Genomic DNA, 19,221 nt, shown 5'->3' on the forward strand with positions numbered 1-19,221 from the left:
ATGCCTCAATATATTTTCTTTTATGAGTCATCTGTTAACATTTTTTGTTTATTAGGCTATTCTTCATTCATTGTTGATGTTTAGGAGTTCTTTCTATATCCAGATATAATATATATATGCACATACACGTGAATTCATACATGTATATATGTGTAAGTACATATACATGTATATGTGAATTCATATGTATATATAAAATATATGTGAACATATATATATTCATAGTACCTAGATTTGACAAAGGAATTGTATCCAGATATATAAAGAACTCCTAAAGATCAACAATAAAAGAAAAATATCCTAAAGACAAATAGCAAAAAAAAAACTTCGATACCTCATTAAAATATATATATTAAGGGACAATAGGTATATGAAAAACTCCACAATGAGCTAGCACTTCATATCCACTAGAAATACTAAAATTATGGGCAAACGGAACCTTCAAACATTAATGGTAGGGATGTAAAACGATACAACCTCACTGACACAGTATTTGGCTTTTTCTTATAAATAGTCTCACCCCATGGCCACCATGACCAAGTAATTCTATCCATTAGTATTCATACAAAAGAAGTAAAAACCTATGTTCACAAAGACTTACATCTGAATCTTCTTAGCAGCATTATTCATAAGAGTGGAAAAGTGGAATACATTGTGGTATATCTATACAATATATAAGCACTCAGCAATAAAGGATGAATGAACTAATTATATATGCAAAAATATGCAAAAAGTATCAAAAACATTCTGTTAAGCAAAAGAAGCCAGAACCTAAAGAACACATATTGTGTGATCCATTTATGTGAAATCTAAAAACAAGTAAAACTAATCCATTGTGATAAAAATTGGATAAAATAGTTGCAAGGGAAATTGCCTGGAAAGGGGCATTAGGTAAGTTTCTGGGAAGTATTCTGTCTTGTTTGAGGTGATCATTGTATGGGTGTATACAATTGTCAGAACTCACTGAACATTCAAGACCTATGTACTTTACATTATGTTAATTACAGCTAAATATAAATGCCCAGATGCCAGCACAATAAAATATACACACATGAATTAAAATGTTTCCTACTATAGAATTTGGGCAGACCCTGTTCCCAAGCTAATCATTTTGGAGACAGATTGAAATATTTTATTATATTCTTATTACTCTCAGCAATTCTTATCCTGAGAGAGTTTCATTCTATACTAAACAAGCAAAAATGAATGTCTCACAAGAGAATCACGTAATGCTCCTAAGTGTCAGACACGAAGGTATGTTTTACCTAATGAGGTGTCTCAGAATTTTGTTTCACCCGAGACAAATTGATGAACTTTTGTAACTACCGATGCCGTATTTCTGAACAACATCACCACCTTAACATTTGAAACTCAAAGCTCATAAGAATCAACACTTTAGTGAGAGCTTTCTTTCACTGCAGAGGGACACTTCTTCAAAATTTAAAGCATTTTGAGCTTTTCTGAGGACTGCATCTATTTTTTAAGTGTTTCTTTGTTCTTCTCATTTGAGCTTTTCCAGTGAGTTTCTGCTCTTTCAATATCTCAATAGGTTGTCCAAACTATTCTCTAAGAGACCAGGAACTCAAAGAAAAATTCAGTGATCACCCATCCACGTCCAATCACTGACCAGTGGAAATGTATTTAATTTCTCAAGTGAAAAAAAAAAATGGAATGAGGGCCCAGGTATTGAATTAAATGAAGTATCCTCTTTGTTCAAAACCCTGGTAGAATTATCTCAAAACTAAAATGGAAAGATAAAAAAAGATTGAGTAGAAATTATAACTATATTGTGATGAGGCGCAAATGTAAAACCACAGCCAAAGTATTTATCAACCAAATCCTTGATGAATCTGATGAGGGGAAGGATACTTTAAAACCTGACTTTGTCTGAATTTGCGCCTAGTAGATAGCCACAGGTGCTGCTATGAACGATAAAAAATAATGGCCTTTAATGAGTCCAAGGTTAGAAGCTTACAGTTTAGGACTTGGGTCGTTCCTTTGGTTTCCTCAAATCAAGGGTTCCAGTTATGATGTTTTGCACACTCTCTGCCTGGCTAAGACAAAAAGTAATGGCTAAGAACCATTCAGGTCTCAACCTCAACATCTCTTTTTCTTAGAAACCTTTCCTAACTGCTCCCCCAACTCTTTCTACTAGGTTAATCTCAAGTCACATGCTCTTACAACAACTTGGAATTTGCAATCAAACATATTAGGATTTTTATATAACTAGCATTGTGATGATTCATTTACTGTGTCTCCACCACTTACTATCTTCAAAGATCCATCAGGATAGGGATCATGCTTATCTTGTTCATCACTGTAGCTCCAATCTCTTTGTTGAATGAATGAATCATCACAATAAGACGGGAGGATAACAAATAAAAGCCTTCACAAGAGCCTATACTAGTGACCTGTATCAGGGATCAAAGAAAGAAGAGAGAAATACCATTTGTAGACTATAACATCCTCACTGGTGATGTCCATTAGATTTCAAGCTCAATTTTTTGCACATAGATACCCAACTGTTTCAGTATCATTTGTTAAAGGCACTTTCTACTGTATTGCCTTTGTACCTTTGTCAAAAGTCAGTGGTTTATCTATACGTGGGTTTATTTCTGAATTCTATTCTTTCCACTGATTTATCTGGGTTGAAGACAATTCTATACCATTTTGATCACTGATTCTTGAAACCAGGTAGTTTTAGTCCCCCAACGTTTTCTTCTTTAAAATTTCTTGGCTATTCTAGGCCCTTTGCATTTCCATATGAAGTTTAGAATTGGTTGTCAATCTCCACACAAGCCTGCTGACATTTTGATTAGATTGCATACAATCTATAGATCAATCTGGGGAGAAGCAACCTTGATTATAATGAGTCTTCTGACCCATAAGCAAAGTACATACCTCCATTCCTTTAGATTTTCATTAGTTTCTCTCAGCAATATTTACAGCATTCAATGTCATGGTTTCTCACATATTTTGTCAGATTTACCCCTCAGCAATTCATACATTTTTACACTATTTTAAATAGTATAAAATTCTTATTCTGAATTTGTTTCCTGATTGTTGGTTGCAAGTCTACGGAAACACATTTATTTTAAATATTGACATTATATCCTTCAACCCTGGAAAAAAAGGATTCGACATTGATTGAAAAAGATACCCTTGAAGTTACCAATGAAATCAAGACATCTACAAATGTCAGGACTTTACAATTTGTGTGAATAATGGAGATTGTTGACACATTTTTATGAGGATAGTTTCTAGGTGTTACTACAATTGTACCACTAGAACATTTCTGTTCAGTGTTGTTGCGTAAGTGAGAAAATATGGAAGAAATACACATTGTAAACTTTAAAACTCTACACAAATACCATCTAGTACACACTACTAACAAATCACATTTGAACAAATGAATGAATAGATGCGGAGTACAACGATGAATGCTTGAAGATCAACTCTGAATACAGAAAATTTTGAATTGTCTGCCACCACTGATTTTAGAACATGCTACGCCATCTCAGTGGAAACTCGGATGTTAGAAGGCTTTCCTTACCCATCTCTTCAGTCTGATCACATTTTGTGATTAGCAATATGTGTCACATGATTTGTCTTTGTCTTAAACTCTAGGGAGATTGAGAAGCCAGTGGAGTAACTTTTTGAAGAATTTATACTATTCATCAACTATTAGTATAATTATCATAGATACCTTTTAAGCAAAAGTTAAAGCTTTATTCCATCATTACCTTGGACAAACTGAATATAATCTATCTGGGAAGTTCTGAATGTGAAGGTGATCTGGATGTGAGATCAGTTGCTCAACTAATCACGAGCATTCTTCTGTGGGATCCAGTTAGTTAGGCAGATTTAATTTTCCTCTACATAGTTTCACACTCATCCTTTCTGCAGTTAAGGTCTCAAAAGATGCCAAGAATCCAAAATAGACCCATGTTCTTCAGGGCACACAAATAACTCCACTATCTTATGAAAACTTTAGTCTGGGAATGGCCAAAAGCTCTGTCTACTGACATGGAAGTGATGCTGATATTTAAAAAACTATTAGCGGGAGAGGAATTTAGACATTATCCTTTGTCACACTTATTAGAAGAAGAAAGAGAAGGAGGAGGAGGAGAGGGTGGGGATGAAAACAAAATCTTTGCCTTTCCATGTTAGGTATCTAAGTTTAACAGCCTCAGAATCCTCAACCCAGGAATCCTTGCAGATTACGAAGGGAGACTTTCTGGATCAGGGTATGTCACCTCCTCAAAATGATTTAGTGTTTGCAGTTCCTCTTCAAATCTCTGCTTCAGCTATCATAGTGGTTGTGCGCAGTATACTATTGTTTCTAATAAAAGATGCGCTCTGTTGAGTTAGAGCCATTTGGGGGCAGGAACCTCATCCAAGCTGTCACATTTGGTCTCTTCACTGTCAGACAAATGGTTAGGATCATAGGACTCAGCCTTGAGAAACAGCCTGTCGGATGACAGAGGACAACAGGCTTGCCACGTTTCTTAGTATTTGTCATGTTGTTCCGTGTTCGATAAAAGGACCCAATGCTACTGAATTACTGAGTGATTTATAAAGGCTTAAGCAAGCAGGTACCAAACAAGAAAATATTCTAGATGCTACATTTCTAAACCTTTCCTTCCAATCAATATTGCTTCTGCTAATGTTTCAATGAGAACTATAAATTTGGGTCAGTGTAAGTTTTTGACAATATCACTGAATTTAAAGAGCCATGGATGCGGATGGTAAAAAAGTAACTTCAAAAATATTTCTCTGTTGAACTTGACCACAGGAGAATTATTAGAATTATTTTCTTTCGAATAACATACAACTAAATTTTAGAGGTTATTCATCCTGAGTCCTCACACAGGCCTCAAATAAGAAGTAATTCTTACTGGTTTAAAATAATTGCTAAATTAGTGTTCCTAGGTATTTTCATCAATTAATATAGAAAATAGGCAACTCTGAATAGGCCATTAGTCCACTGGTTGACAGAGTATACAAGCAAAATTTCAAGGTGTGACAGGGAGCTTCTTGGTTCAATTTCTTTGGTGCTCGTAACAGAGAAAGGTAATAGTGCTAAAAGTGAGGTTGGAGATCAAGAAGTCCAACATTGTTATTTCACAAATGAAGAAGCTGAGAACCAAGGAAATTAAATGATGTGACCATATTCTCTTTGCTGATTCCTAACAGGGCAGTGCTTAGAACACCCACTCTTGACACATGGTCTAGTGCCTATTAGGTCAATCTGCCTCCTACAAATGTTCCTGGCTCCTCTCCTTCTCCTTCTCCTCTTTCTCCACCTTCCCCTCCTCTTTCTCCTCCTTTTTCTTCTTCAGTCCTTTAGTTCAGTGGTTCTCAAATGAGGGCAATTTTGTCCCTCAGGGGGCAATGTCTGCAGACATTTCAGGTTGTCACAACTGGGAAGGGAGTTCTACTGGCATCCAGTGGGTAGAACCAAGAAATGCTGTTAAACATCCTATAATGTTCAGGACAGCCTTCCTGCACACCAACAGCAAAAAAAAAAAATCAATCTGGAAGATCAAAAATGTCCATAGTACTGAAATTGATAAAGCCTCCTCTAGTTACATTCTGCAGTGACTAAAAGTGGGTATTATTAGGATTAGTTGTTTTTTTAGGGTAGAATCTTCTATATTCTTAATGATCTCTTACGTATAACTCCAGTATGAAAATAAAAGCAGTTTTGATTTGAATAGATTTATTTTATGAGCACAGATCCACAATTTTTACATATTATGGAGTCATTCAATGAAAACCCACAGTTACTATGTCAGTGACATCCAGTGCGGGGTGGGGGGCAGCGGTACTTGGTATTTAACACATTTTAGTCTGTCTTTCATTATCATTTGAAAAAATATGTAAAAATGTGTTTAAAAGTGAGATCCAAATCAAACATTTTTAATAGATTCCTAAATGGACCACGTCTTGCTCTGACCTGTTTGCTATAACCCGCAAATAATATAGTCCAAGTACTAAGACCTGATTTTTCAAAAAATATAACACGTGACTTTTATGCAAATATAAAATTAACGAGTCAAAAAGGTATTTAATCAATTAATGAGGGAGCCAGTAAAATTACTAAAACTGGTTCAAAGGAGAACTTGAATAACATCAATACACACAAACACACACACACACACACACACACACACGGCCAGTCAGAAATGTTGACATGGCAAAACTAGTTACTAATCCATTGGGTAATAAAATGTAACATTTGGGGTCTTTTCTACAGGATGGAAATTAATTGTATATCTACTGGAAGAAAATTCATTTACTTCATTATGAACAAAAATCACTGCAACTTAACCTCTATTCCAATAGAGGTGTACAGTGACTCAGACACAGACCACCAAAGGTGCATACCCCTGTAGGATCTCATAATCCCAGACCAGGAAGGTCTGCTAAACGATGCCCAATACTCCACTCAAAGACACGCAGTAATCTCTTTTGCCCATTTCCAAGTCACTGACAGTTTTTCCTGGCACAAGTCAGTCCAGAAGCTTCTGTATTATGAAGAACCCTTAGAAGAACTCAGAGTCATTTCCAAGTTTTATTTAAAGATCTCATTCCTCCATTCTACCCCCACCTAACCCTTCTGTTTCTAAGAAGTCCTACACAATTAGGTCCACTGAGCCTATACTTTTTAGACCTCATGTGAGTTAGAGAGGAAAATGTTAATTACTTAACGTAAAAATAAACCAGGAGAACACGTTTTTTTTTCACTGATTGCCTGACTGTTTTCTGGTACTTACAGCTGAGAGGGAAATTAAATTATCATCACTGATTGGAAGTTCAATGATTGTTTTTATTTGGGGAGCAATCTGGAAACGGGAGATGCTATTAGATAGAAAGGTAAAATGTGATCTCCATGTTGAGCGCTCTGCATGCCTACCTGCAAGGATGCAGCAGTATTTCTAGAACTGAAATTCTTACAGGTCATAAACCATCTTGGTCCTATTTCTCCATGAAAAGGAAAGGAAAGGGACTATTTTTTATAACATTTTATCTGATTAAAAGAGAAACACATTAGTTCTACAAAATTTGTAAAATACAGAAAATCACAAAGAAAAACACAAAATATATCTGTAATCTCCAGACCCACAGGTAAACACTGCTAATATGAGTATGATATATATCTTTCCTTGTCTTTCTCTCTCTCAGACAACTGACCTCGGTTTCTCTCTCTATTTTTCTGCCTTTTTTATATACACATATCTGTTTATTTAAATAAACCTAATTTTTACTACCCCTTGTATACGTCGTTTTTAGTAACTTGCTTTTTCATGTAATGATATATACTTCCCATATCACTAAAAAATTTTGCAACTCCATTATAAGTATGTGAATTTTATTATAAACATGAATTTCATTAAAATTATATTAACATTATAAAAATTTATGATGGCTTGCTTTTGTGTCAAATTTTAGGATATATGGAAAGAAAATAAAAAGTTTTATTTTAATTATTTATATAGGTACTAACAGAAGAAAAAGTACATACTGTGTTAATCAAATTTTAAAATCATTTTTGTTTTAAATATTCTGAAATGAATTCTCAGCTTTATTATCATCCTGATTAGTCTTCATAGGTGAATCTGACATTAATGAAATGAGAAAGCCTTAAGTTTGTTAGATAACTTACAGAAATTGTTATGTAAGGTTCACAGTACAATGTGGCTACTGTTTAATTTTCTAAATTCAGATAGTATTATACAATATATCTGTGCCAAATAACTCGAACTGTTCTTTTGTGTTCTTCTAGTACAAATTCCATAATCTCAGAGATTGTAATAAATCAGAAATTACTAAATAATGTGTTGTTTAGAATAAAATAGTGATTAATATGAAAAAAGGAAAGCCAGTTATATAATGTGGGATAGTCAATGAAGATAAAAACTATTCTCAGATTCTAAAAACAATATTTGGTATTGAGTATCTCTTTGTTAGAGCTAAACGTGAAGTTGTGGGGATTAGGTGTGAGGAAAATGGGCATCACAGAAGATAATCAAAGAATAACAATCCATATATTTCTCATTTTATTCCTCTGTCCCCCTTTTTAGGATGGGTTTTCCCTCACACAGACTTTATTAAATACACAAGTGCCTCTGATCTTTTTTAACTTTCTCAATTGAATATCATACCTTATCTAACACAATATTTTAAAATTACAGTTTAAAAAATTTTAACATACTAAATACAAGGTTCTTAAGTACCTCATACTGACTTTCTCTTTTATGATATTTGCGGGTTGTATTTTTTCAACGGACCAGGCATGAGTCAATTCCATCTACATTTTTTACTGGTGTAAAATACCGGCATAATTTATTTTAATCAATGTAGCCCTCAGCCATTTCATGTTCTTAAGGGAACGGAAGGGAAATCTCTAGAGAAGAAGAAAACTGAAAAGTGTGAATCACCTACATTTCTCATTTACCCATGCTAATTAAGACCAAGCATTTGAAAGTTACCATCTGAAGGAAAATTAAGCCAATTAACCCACTGATGAAGATAATTTTCAATATTCTATCAGGAGGCAAAAATCTTCACCAGCCGTTCTTATTTCTACTGTGGAGGTAATTTCCGTACTGTCTCTGAGCGTTAAGAACTCAAACGAGTGTCACGCCAGTTCTGGGGGTTCTAATTGCAACTTTTATTTAAATTCTGATTTTCTGCCCCACAGTTTGATTTCTGATTGGCTGGACCTGATTACTTTCAGACCTGACAAGATTTTATTTGTAGGCCCTTGGAAACTTGCATGGATGAACATTCCCTGAGTTTAGAGGGAAATCCTCCTAAGATCTAGCTTTCCATGTCAAATGGAGCATAAGAACCACTAGAGGTTCTTTAGGAAAGGGATTAATTTGGGAGCATTAATTACCAAATAATTATAGCCTATGTATAAGTTACTCAAGAAGATGTATTTCTAGATCTAAAGCTGTTTCTCAGATGAATACGTTTCCTTTTCATTTCAGCATAGGCAGCATTTCATCTATTTATCGTTTTTCTTTACGCCTGGAGTCAGCTACCATGGCTAGCATAAAAGGCACATTACAGTAAAAATGCCTTTGCTAACCGAAATTGGGCAAGTTACTTTGCCCATTTCTTTGTAAAAATCTTTCCTTTTTGGGGGGAAGGGACATTGAAAGAATTAAATGAGATATAGTTTAAAAACCTGGAGCCTTTTAAATATAAATAAAAGTAATTATTATTTATCTAAATATTTAAACACTTTCAGTTTTCCAGACAACAATGAACTAGCTTGCACAGAATAAAATTAAATTAAAATTGTTATTTTACATGCGGCCCTATTCATGTTTTTAAATGATCTGCAGGGCTTCTCTAGGCTTTGAGTGTATGATCCTTGCTCTGGGTTGTCCACACTGGCATACATATCTGCTTAGTCTTGTTAGGTTCCAGCTTAAATACTTTTGGAAAAATGTTATTAGCCCTGCTCAATGACGAAAATAAATCAACGATCTCTATCTAAGTTCCCACAATCTCCTCCTATACATTATTTCTGAAACTAGACCATCTTAAACTGCCCTCAGTGCAATCAAGAAGAGATAATAATGCTATGAGTCTCTTGGGAGATAGAGGTTGACATTTTAGGATGAAGTTTTTACACAGCTAAAATCTGATTTTTATTCATTTAATATTTTTATAATAAACTTTTAAAAATAAAAACGTTAAGCCATTTGACTATAATACTACTACATTAGAGACGTTCAAATAGCCTTTAGGAAAACTCTGTCATTCCTAATCGATCACGATCATCTGTCAATGGAAATAACTGAATACTACATTGAATTATATTTACTATTAATGATAACTTAGGAAACAGTGGCTCTTATTGTACATTGATTTTTGGAAAATCTACACGAAGAGACAGTTGCTCTCTCCACTTTAATCAAAGCAAAATCAAATCATGGACCCATTAGCTACCAGCACACTTCTGAAACTAAATGGTTTTTTCTTCTTAAAAGCATGCAATGAACTCCTTTGAAATTTCTTTGACTTTGTGGTTAGTTTGGAAATGTCTACATGTGTGTCTTTCCTGGTTTGGGCTTCATGAGTTCCCTGACACAGTGGAAACGACTCTGAAAGTACACCAGAAACCACCAGGTATATAAAAGGACATGGGAGGCAACTAATCATTCCATTACCATTTTGCTACAAGCCAGTTAGCCTGTACTACCTAGGGCCTAGCCAATGAGTCATAAAATTTGGAGACCTCTCACCAGAAAGGCTCTTCATACAGGGCATATGCCTCGCTTCAGTCTCTTCTGCTTCTCTCTCAAAGAGTTTCTGGAAAACTCTTAGTCCCTTTCTTAACAAGGAATATGACAATAAACCAAGATAAAAGAAGAAGCTCTATATGTATAATACCATTTTACATAGAGTATAATTGTGGTTGGGTTTTCACCTGTTGGGGAATCTGTTTTTATTTCCTACATAACCTATATCCTGGAATTGACTGTCTCAAACCCTTCCCATCAAGCACCACATTGGCAAATACGGAAACATCTAGTCACAGCGCTAACCTGAGAACTGATCAAACAGAAAGGGAACCATCTGGGGGCAATAACTATGTAGTAGAATGAAATTTGGAGATCTTACGTGAGACTTGTTACTTCCATGCATTACCTCATTGACTCAATGAAGAAGGTAAATACACCAAAGAAAACAGAGTTCAACTTTTGGGTTTTGAGTTCTACCATAATGTTTTGATATTTGAAAGAAAGAGGATACATTTTACTTGTAACAGTTGACCATGGCACATGGAAATCAATGAAGTTAGAACACTCCCTCACACCATACACAAAAATAAACTCAAAATGGCTTAAAGACTTAAATATAAGACAGGACACCATAAAACTCTTGGAAAAGAACATAGGCAAAATATTCTCTGACATAAATCATAGCAATGTTTTCTTAGGTCAGTCTCCCAAGACAATAGAACGAAAAGCAAATATAAACAAATGGTACCTAATCACACTTAAGAACTTTTGCACAGCAAACCATAAACAAAACAAAAAGACAACCTACAGACTGGGATAAAATATTTGCAAATGATGCAACCAACAAGGGCTTAATTTCTAAAATATACAAGCGGCTCATACAACTCAAAAACAAAACAAAAAAAGCAACCCAATCAAAAGATGGGCAGACACCTAAGAAACATTTCTCTAGAGAAGACATACAGGCAGCCAATAGGCACATGAAAGGATGTTCAACATCACTAATTATCAGAGAAATGCAAATGCAAAAGCTACACTGAGGTATCACCTCACACCGATCGGAATGGCCATCATTAAAAAGTCTACAAATAATAAATGCTGGAGAGGGTGGGGAGAAAAGGGAACCCTCTTGCACTGTTGGTGGGAATGTAAATTGCTGCAGCCACTATGGAGAACAGTATACAGCTTCCTTAAAAAAGTAAAAGTAGAGTTGCCATATGATCCAGAATCCCACTCCTGGGCCCGTATCCAGAGAAAACTTTATTTTGAAAAGATACACGCACCTCAATGTTCACAGCAGCACTATATACAATAGCCACGACATGGAAGCAACCTAAGTGTCCACGGATAGACGAATGGATAAAGAAGATGTGGTATAAATATACAATGGAATACTATTCGGCCATAAAAGAGAATGAAATAATGCCACTTGCAACAACATGGATGGACCTAGAGATGATCATACTAACTGAAGTAAAAAAGACAAGTATCATATGATATCACTTATATGTGGAACCTAAAATATGACATGAACGAACTTATTTACAAAACAGAAACAGACTCACAGACATTGAAAACAAACGTATGGTTACCAAAGGGAAAATGGCAGGGGGGAGGGATAATTAGGAGTTCGGGATTAGCAGATATAAACTACTGTATATAAAATAGTTAAACAACAAGGTCCTACTGTACAGCTCAGGGAACTATATTTGATATTCTGTAAAATAAACCATAATGGAAAAGAATATGAAGAAGAATGTATATATAAAACTGAGTCACTTCACTGCACACCAGAAACCTAATACAACACGGTAAATCAACTGTACTTCAATCTTAAAAAAATGTAATTTCATTTAACGACAACAAAAGACTTGGCCATGGGAAAATCTAGAAATTTGTTATATTACAAAATCTCAATGGTGAACATCAAAAGCATGTTCTGAAAAATCCACACATGTCTTGTATTAGGGTCCCTGGAAATAGGCTCCCCATCAGAAAGCTGCCTGAGGAAGGTTGACTGGGGTGCACTCCTGGGATACACACTTGTAAAGCAGTGAGAAAAGCAGGACTGGCCTGACAGAGAAGCTGACCTGCAATGTGGTTGTGACTGAGACCTCCCCGTTCCCACAGGGAGCTCTTGAGCTGGGGAGGCCCTTCAGAGTGGTCCCAGTCCAAGGTAAGGATTCGGTGCCTTTGCATCCCCGTTTGTCAGTTGCAGGCTGACAGCCACCCCTAACCCTAACTATATAACCTTGGGAAGGCAGTTCACTGCTGCAGAGGGACACAGCTGTAAGCCATCTGCAGCCGGTATTTGCAGCAGCTGGAAGGTGGGTGCATTGGGCCCTGAATTGTGGACCAGGTGGAACACCAAGGTATCTACTGCAGGGCATAAAGTTTATTTTATAAATGCTGGAAAGAGAAGGACACTAGCTGACCACCTCTTTTCCAGATAAATCTTGCCCAAATTAGAGAGGAACAGCTGGAAGGAAAGGAATAGAGCTATACTCTCCCAGGTTTCTAAAATGGGGCTTATACTCTGCCATGTGTCGGGGGTAAAAACCCCAGAGGGAAAGGAGGGAGGTAGATGGAGAAGCATCTGAATTTCCCCACCCACTGAGGGAGACTGAGAAGTTGACTGAGGAATGGCTATTAGATTTCAAGAGGTCTAATGGATGGGGTTGGGAGAAGACAAAATAGCAGACTGTCCATTAAAGCCACTGGGAAGTACACATGCCCCAGCCAATGTTAGAATGGCAGGGTATCAATGCCCAGGACCTCAGCAGAGCCAAAAGTAGGAGAGCTGGACCAGGGGGCAGATGCCCTGATACCCATCCCCACTTAAAAATAATACAATAGCACCTAACCACCCTAGGAAGAAGGAAGATGGAGAAGGGAGACTCACAACCGACAAAGTATAAACCTGAAGCGGTGAGCACACAGAAGTGACTGGGCTAAAGTGGACTTTCCTAGGTGAAGTTGTCCAACATCACACGATTGAACAGGCTGTCAGTTTTGAGGGAAGTTACGTTCATTGTACCTGAGTTTGTTCACCGCTTTCTCTGAAAGGGAAAAATAAAGACCCCTTCAGAAGTCAGCATCAGTGAGTATTATCAAAGATTGAGAAGTACTTGAGGTTAGTAGTCAGACCTTTGACACAACAACGTGCTCAGGTCCTGGAAGAGTGAAGGACTGGATGGACAAACGGTGACAAAGCTTCCCTAGTGTCTCTTTTATTTCTTCTATTTAGAGAACCATCTATCTCTTATCAGTCTGGCCCTATCCCCATCAGGATAAGGTAGAAGGTGGACAGCTGCTCATCACATGTCCTTCTGTTCTTTCAATACAAAGTGTGGGCCTATGACCCAGTGTGGCTTTAAACCAGGTGTCATTTAAGCTGGGAGCGGGAATGGGATCAACCAGAACCAATCAGAATCCTTATGTGGGACAAAGAGGATGTCTCCCCTTTGATACTCAAAGTCCTTATAACCATAAAGACCTTCAGTTACTGGTCTTTACTGCCATGGGGAAAACTGGCTTCCTGGAAAGGAAAAGAGAAAGTCAACGAGAAGAACACAGAGAGGAGGAGAGATGATTCTCTTGGTTGAGCCCCTGGATCCACCCATGCTTGAAGTCAAGTTCATTCTTTTTTCTTTTTTTAAATGAGAAAAAAAATTCCCATATTTTAGTTGAGTCCGTTGGAGTTTGTTATCAGTCATTTGGGACCAAAAAGTTCTGATGGATACATCTTCCTATAACCCCAAATTAAAGGAGGATTCAAGGTACTATTATAAAGAGAAAAATAAGGTGGCCTCAAACTGACAATTGCCCTGGGAAAGACTGTGTAACGGACACTTGAATAGAATGATTTTACACTTTGTTCTGCTGAGGGTTCCTTAACTTAATAAATGACATCCATTTTAAACGTGTCCTAACTCATTTTCACCTGATGTTTTGGTTAGAGGAAGTAGGCTGAATAAGCCCCATGATGACTGACACGGGCGAAGGGGTGAAATATTCTGAGGGGGTAAGTCTCCCTATTCAGGAAAGGGTGCTGGGTTTTACTCCTGGGGCAAGCTATTTGATAGCTTTGTGCCAGGTGGCTGCCTGGAACAGTGTGTAGAACAGCATTCTGAGACTGGGTCTGGGCTTAGTAGAAAAGTGGTCTCAGCTGGTTACCGCTGTCTGTCACAGGAGTTGGAGGGGGAAATGGTGTGATCTATGGCAGGTGTTTTTGCTACTTCTGCCTGGCTACAGAGTCTTATTCTCAAAAGCAGAGCTTTTGAGCAACGGTTTTTACTCCAATAGGAATTTCCTGGGTCAGTGAAGAAATTCAATAGCTTCTGTTAGCTTCTGATATGTAAACTTGCAATATTTAACATTACAACTAAAAAAAGATTTAATCCTTGGCCTGAAACTTTCTCACGGAAAATTCTTATGAATTTCACTAAATTCAAAGGGATGCTTCCCAGTGATATGTATCCCTTTCAACAGTTAAAATGAGGGTGAGAGGAGCGGGGGAGGGGAAGGAGGGGTTCTATACCACACAGATGAGCAGCGATTCCATTTAAATCAGCCATAAAATTATGTGGTTGGTTAAAAAAAGAAGACACTGGCCAAGGTCTGCACAATACATGCAGTAAAATCACCTCATTGTATTTAGATTGATTTGGAAGACAACAGAAGGAGAAATGTAATGTAAAATACCGTAAATTTTACCACCCATCCGTGAGTAATACACTGCTAAGACAGAGCATATTTACAGTAGAGAGGAGTCCAGATTTGTCCCAATTAACCTTGTAACTAGATGTACTCCAGTGCTTATTAATGACAGTAATGAGATGCAGACAAGACAATGCATTAAACATCATTGGCATATAAATTAAATTCACATAACAGTTTAAAAGGAATAGATACCTTTATGTACTGGACACGAAAGGAAATTATTAAGAAGCTATTTCATAAGAAAAAGCTAATTAGAAAGAAAATTCAATACTTTCTCTAGTGTTCATCTCCATCAGTGTTGGAAACAAGTTTGACCACGAACTAAGAAATTGTTCCCATTGAAATTAATGTGCAAGGTATGAAATTAATTTTATGATTGTCCCAATGGAAGCTACAGTAGCTACAAATACTTATATGCCCATTATCATTTTCCTCTATATTGGCCTACATTTTAATTTGCTTAGGTTTCTATCTAAAGCTTATGAATAATTTAAAATAGATCTGCTGTCTTTACAGCAAAATCATGATAGATAGAAGAACAAGATAGACATTTTGCTGTACAAAGAATCCTAACTAAACAGCAAAAACAAAATGTGAAATATATACCGGAAGACTGTTTTAAAAGGCCATTTATAGGACTACATAATTAAAGGGTAGCTCAGTATGCAACATTTAGCAATATGACTCTTGTTCAGTATATTTGATAATTAGTGAGAAGGGATTCAGGCAGAACTGGGGTGTTCTGTGATTTAGTCTTTAGAAGATGGTGTCCCAGACTTTAGAAGAAGCATCTAAATTTTTTTCAGGGCTAAAGACAGTGAAATTTGATTAGGACATTGACCTCTCCTGACAGTTTTTAGAAAGTATTACCATAGTGAAAGGCTGAACAGAAAACTGGGTCTTCCCAATTGTCACAGGCTAACAGCTACTGCTTTTTCCCTGAGATCTAACTAAAAATGGGATCCAGTCTTATAACAATAGCAGCAACCAAAAAGGAGGGGGAACTCCTCCCACTCACCTATGTAATAAACATCAAACAATCAGGTTGGCACCGAGATTAAGTACAATCGTGTCAGAGCCACCATCAAAAATCAATCAAAGACATTTTTCTTTTGTGGTGATGTTTTTTTTTTTTTTTTTTTTTAAATTCACAGCAACTCAGAGCACCGAAGAGGGGAGGTAAGCGTCTAAACAAAAAATGAAATTAGTAACAGCAGACCCACTGCCAAGGGCAACATGAATCTGACAGAAGATTCAATGATGACAGATGAGGCCTCATTCTCAGTCTAAATTTCGTCTACAAAATGAATTCATAATATCTTAAATATTATCAGCCATGCTTCATTCACCTTTGTTCTATAGAATGGAAGGGGGCTGTGTGGGCAGAAGTCAACAGAGACGTAATTTCCTCCATTTCCCCCTTGCGATCCTCTGCACTTACAGTGGACAGTAATTGTTATAGTTTCCCCCCCGCCCCCACTCCCATTCTCTTCATTTGTTTCTCTGTATTCATGGATCTTTTCCCCTCTTCTCTCCTTTCTGTTACGAAGTTGCAGTTGTCTAGTTTCTGCCACTGGGACCATGAAATTTGTAACTGATTTGAAATACTCTTAACTAAAATCATGTTTAATTTTCTTCCTTTGAAAAATGTTACTTTTCATTCAAATGATTTCTTTTTCTGTTTTGTTTTTTGTTTTTTTTTTAAACACTAAAAGCTGTCAGGGGGCTTCCCTGGTGGCACAGTGGTTGGGGGTCCACCTGCCGATGCGGGGGGCACGGGTTCGTGCCCCGGTCCGGGAAGATCCCACATGCCGCGGAGCGGCTGGACCCGTGAGCCATGGCCGCTGAGCCTGCGCGACCGGAGCCTGCGCTCCCCAATGGGAGAGGCCACAACAGTGAGAGGCCGGCGTACCGCAAAAAAAAAAAAAAAAAAAGCTGTCAGGGTTCATCTAGTGCAAACTCATTTTATAAATGAGAAAACTAAGATCCAGGTCACATTAAATACCTAATATTAGCATAGTCTCAAAAATTGTTTAGCAAACTGTTTTCAGTTGTATTTTGCTCTCTGATTTTGATGATCTCAAAACCTCACGGGAAAACCAGGTATTAGCTATCACCACTTTACAGATAAAGAAATGCAGGCTCAGAGAAGATAATTCATTCACCCAGGGTCACACAGTGACAGCCTTGCTCACTGCAAGTATGGACACCTTCCCATAGGGTTTCCCTTTATTATGATACCATAATAGGTAAGTTATTTATAAAAATATAAATTCCCATTTTTATATTTCATGCTAGTGTGTTTACTTTCATTTTCAGTCATTTCCCCCACCTCCAAAATTCATAAATTAATCACTTTGATAAAGACTCTCACCTCATTGTACTTATCAGTCCTATGAATCCAGTTAGAAATGGACCCAGAGAGATTGTGCCTCAATACTCAGGTCCTGGGATGAGCTGAAATGACCCCATGATAACGGAGTTTTACTTCTAGACCAGAGCAAATCCGTTTTTTTACTTGTCAAAATGTGTGCCCCTCACAGGAGCCTTTACAAATTGTCTAATGATCAGAAACCAGAGATTTTCAGAGAGCTCTCAATAAAACAAAACTATCTAAGCCAAATGTAGGACACATATCAAAAATTACTCTAGTATTCTATTTATTAAGCTCTTTCCTACGAAAGACTGGATTCTCCCTTCTCCCACTTTTTCTTTGCCTGATAAGCTGCGGAACAGTTTCTACAAAGGACTAGCTGGAAAACAATATCGAGCTTTCAAGCACACTATGTTTAGACAGACTGTAAAGGTAACAAAAGGTACAATTAACAGAAGCGACCGCAAACTAATAATGGCAGAGCTATTTATTATTGAATCATCTTCCTCTAATTTTAGAAACCGAAGAACCTTCATTCCCTATTGTCCATATTTTAATTAATGCCTATTATTTTCCCTAAATAGTGCCCTCCTTTGACATGCTATTTATACACACCATTTCTGAAAATACACAGGATATGCATGGCAAGCAGAATCTCCACAAAATGTTTTGTAAGAAGTATTTGGGTCCCTTTTGTCTCAGGAATGTCTCGAGGACAAATTTCTGGTTGTGCCCTCTTGGGGGGTATTCCAGCTTTCAGCTGCTTTTTATGTAATTTTAATATATTTGATGTTGTATTTTGATTACTCTGCATACATTTTCTGCTTCTAACAATTAATTTGGCTTCCGTGGGACAGGCTTATAATAAGCACTTCAGTTGGGTGCTGATCTGACTTTTTCTGGTCCTTTTCAGGGCGACTTTGCAGAAGCCCACTGGTGCTATCACACACAGAAAGAGAGTTTTTAGAAAGCCTATTTACAGAGAACAAATGACACAGGATATCTGTCCAGCCTGAATGAAGTGTAGCCTAAATGTCTTTTGAAGCAATAGAACTCAGCTTGATAGATAGAAAGAATTAAAATGGAAGGCTAGAACAGATTACTGAAGAAGAAGAAAAAAGAACCTCCATGTGTGGGTATCTAGAATTACAGCGCTTAAAGAGAATTTTCAGGGGAGAAGCTTCAGAACACACCCAACAGTTGACATCTCATCCATTTGTTTAATATTTTGATTTCCTTTTTCTCAGTTTTCTTAAATTAGGAAAAACGGGTTTGAAAAGACTTATCTTTAGGATATTTCCTTAAGAACTGCAGAGTCTATGTTTTTTAAAAAAAAACTATCAAGCTGAAGATGCTGTCATTCCCAAAGCTGGCTTTCCAGGCCTCAATTTTGAGGTGAAATGTCTTATTTTATGATTGGGCAAGTTAAGAATATATATTTTTTCGCAATTTCTAGAAGACACTGGAATATTGGCGAGATGTTAAGAACACCTTTATTCAGCATAGTAATTTAAGTCCCTTACTTCATTCAGGATGTCACCAGTTGCTTGATTCTAGGTGTTTAAATGAGTTCCCTTGGGCTTCTAAGACGATTCAGACCTACGAACTATATTATGTTTAATCTCACAGCAGGTACATTACTCTGACGTCAATGCAGGCAAAGGAGACACTGCGTTTAAACACTGTGAAGGTGTCACTGAGCTGTGTTTTTCAAGTCCTAGTCAGAACCCAGCAAGCATACCTACTTGTACCTTACTTTACAGCAAACATTTCTGCATGTTCGTTATTATATGAACAGAGAAACCACTCAGTAAACTCTTTATACATGTTCAATGGGCTTTTGGCGCTACCCCTTTGTAT

The sequence above is a fragment of the Phocoena phocoena genome, chromosome 10 (genome assembly GCF_963924675.1).
Source record: "Phocoena phocoena chromosome 10, mPhoPho1.1, whole genome shotgun sequence".
NCBI lineage: Eukaryota > Metazoa > Chordata > Mammalia > Artiodactyla > Phocoenidae > Phocoena > Phocoena phocoena.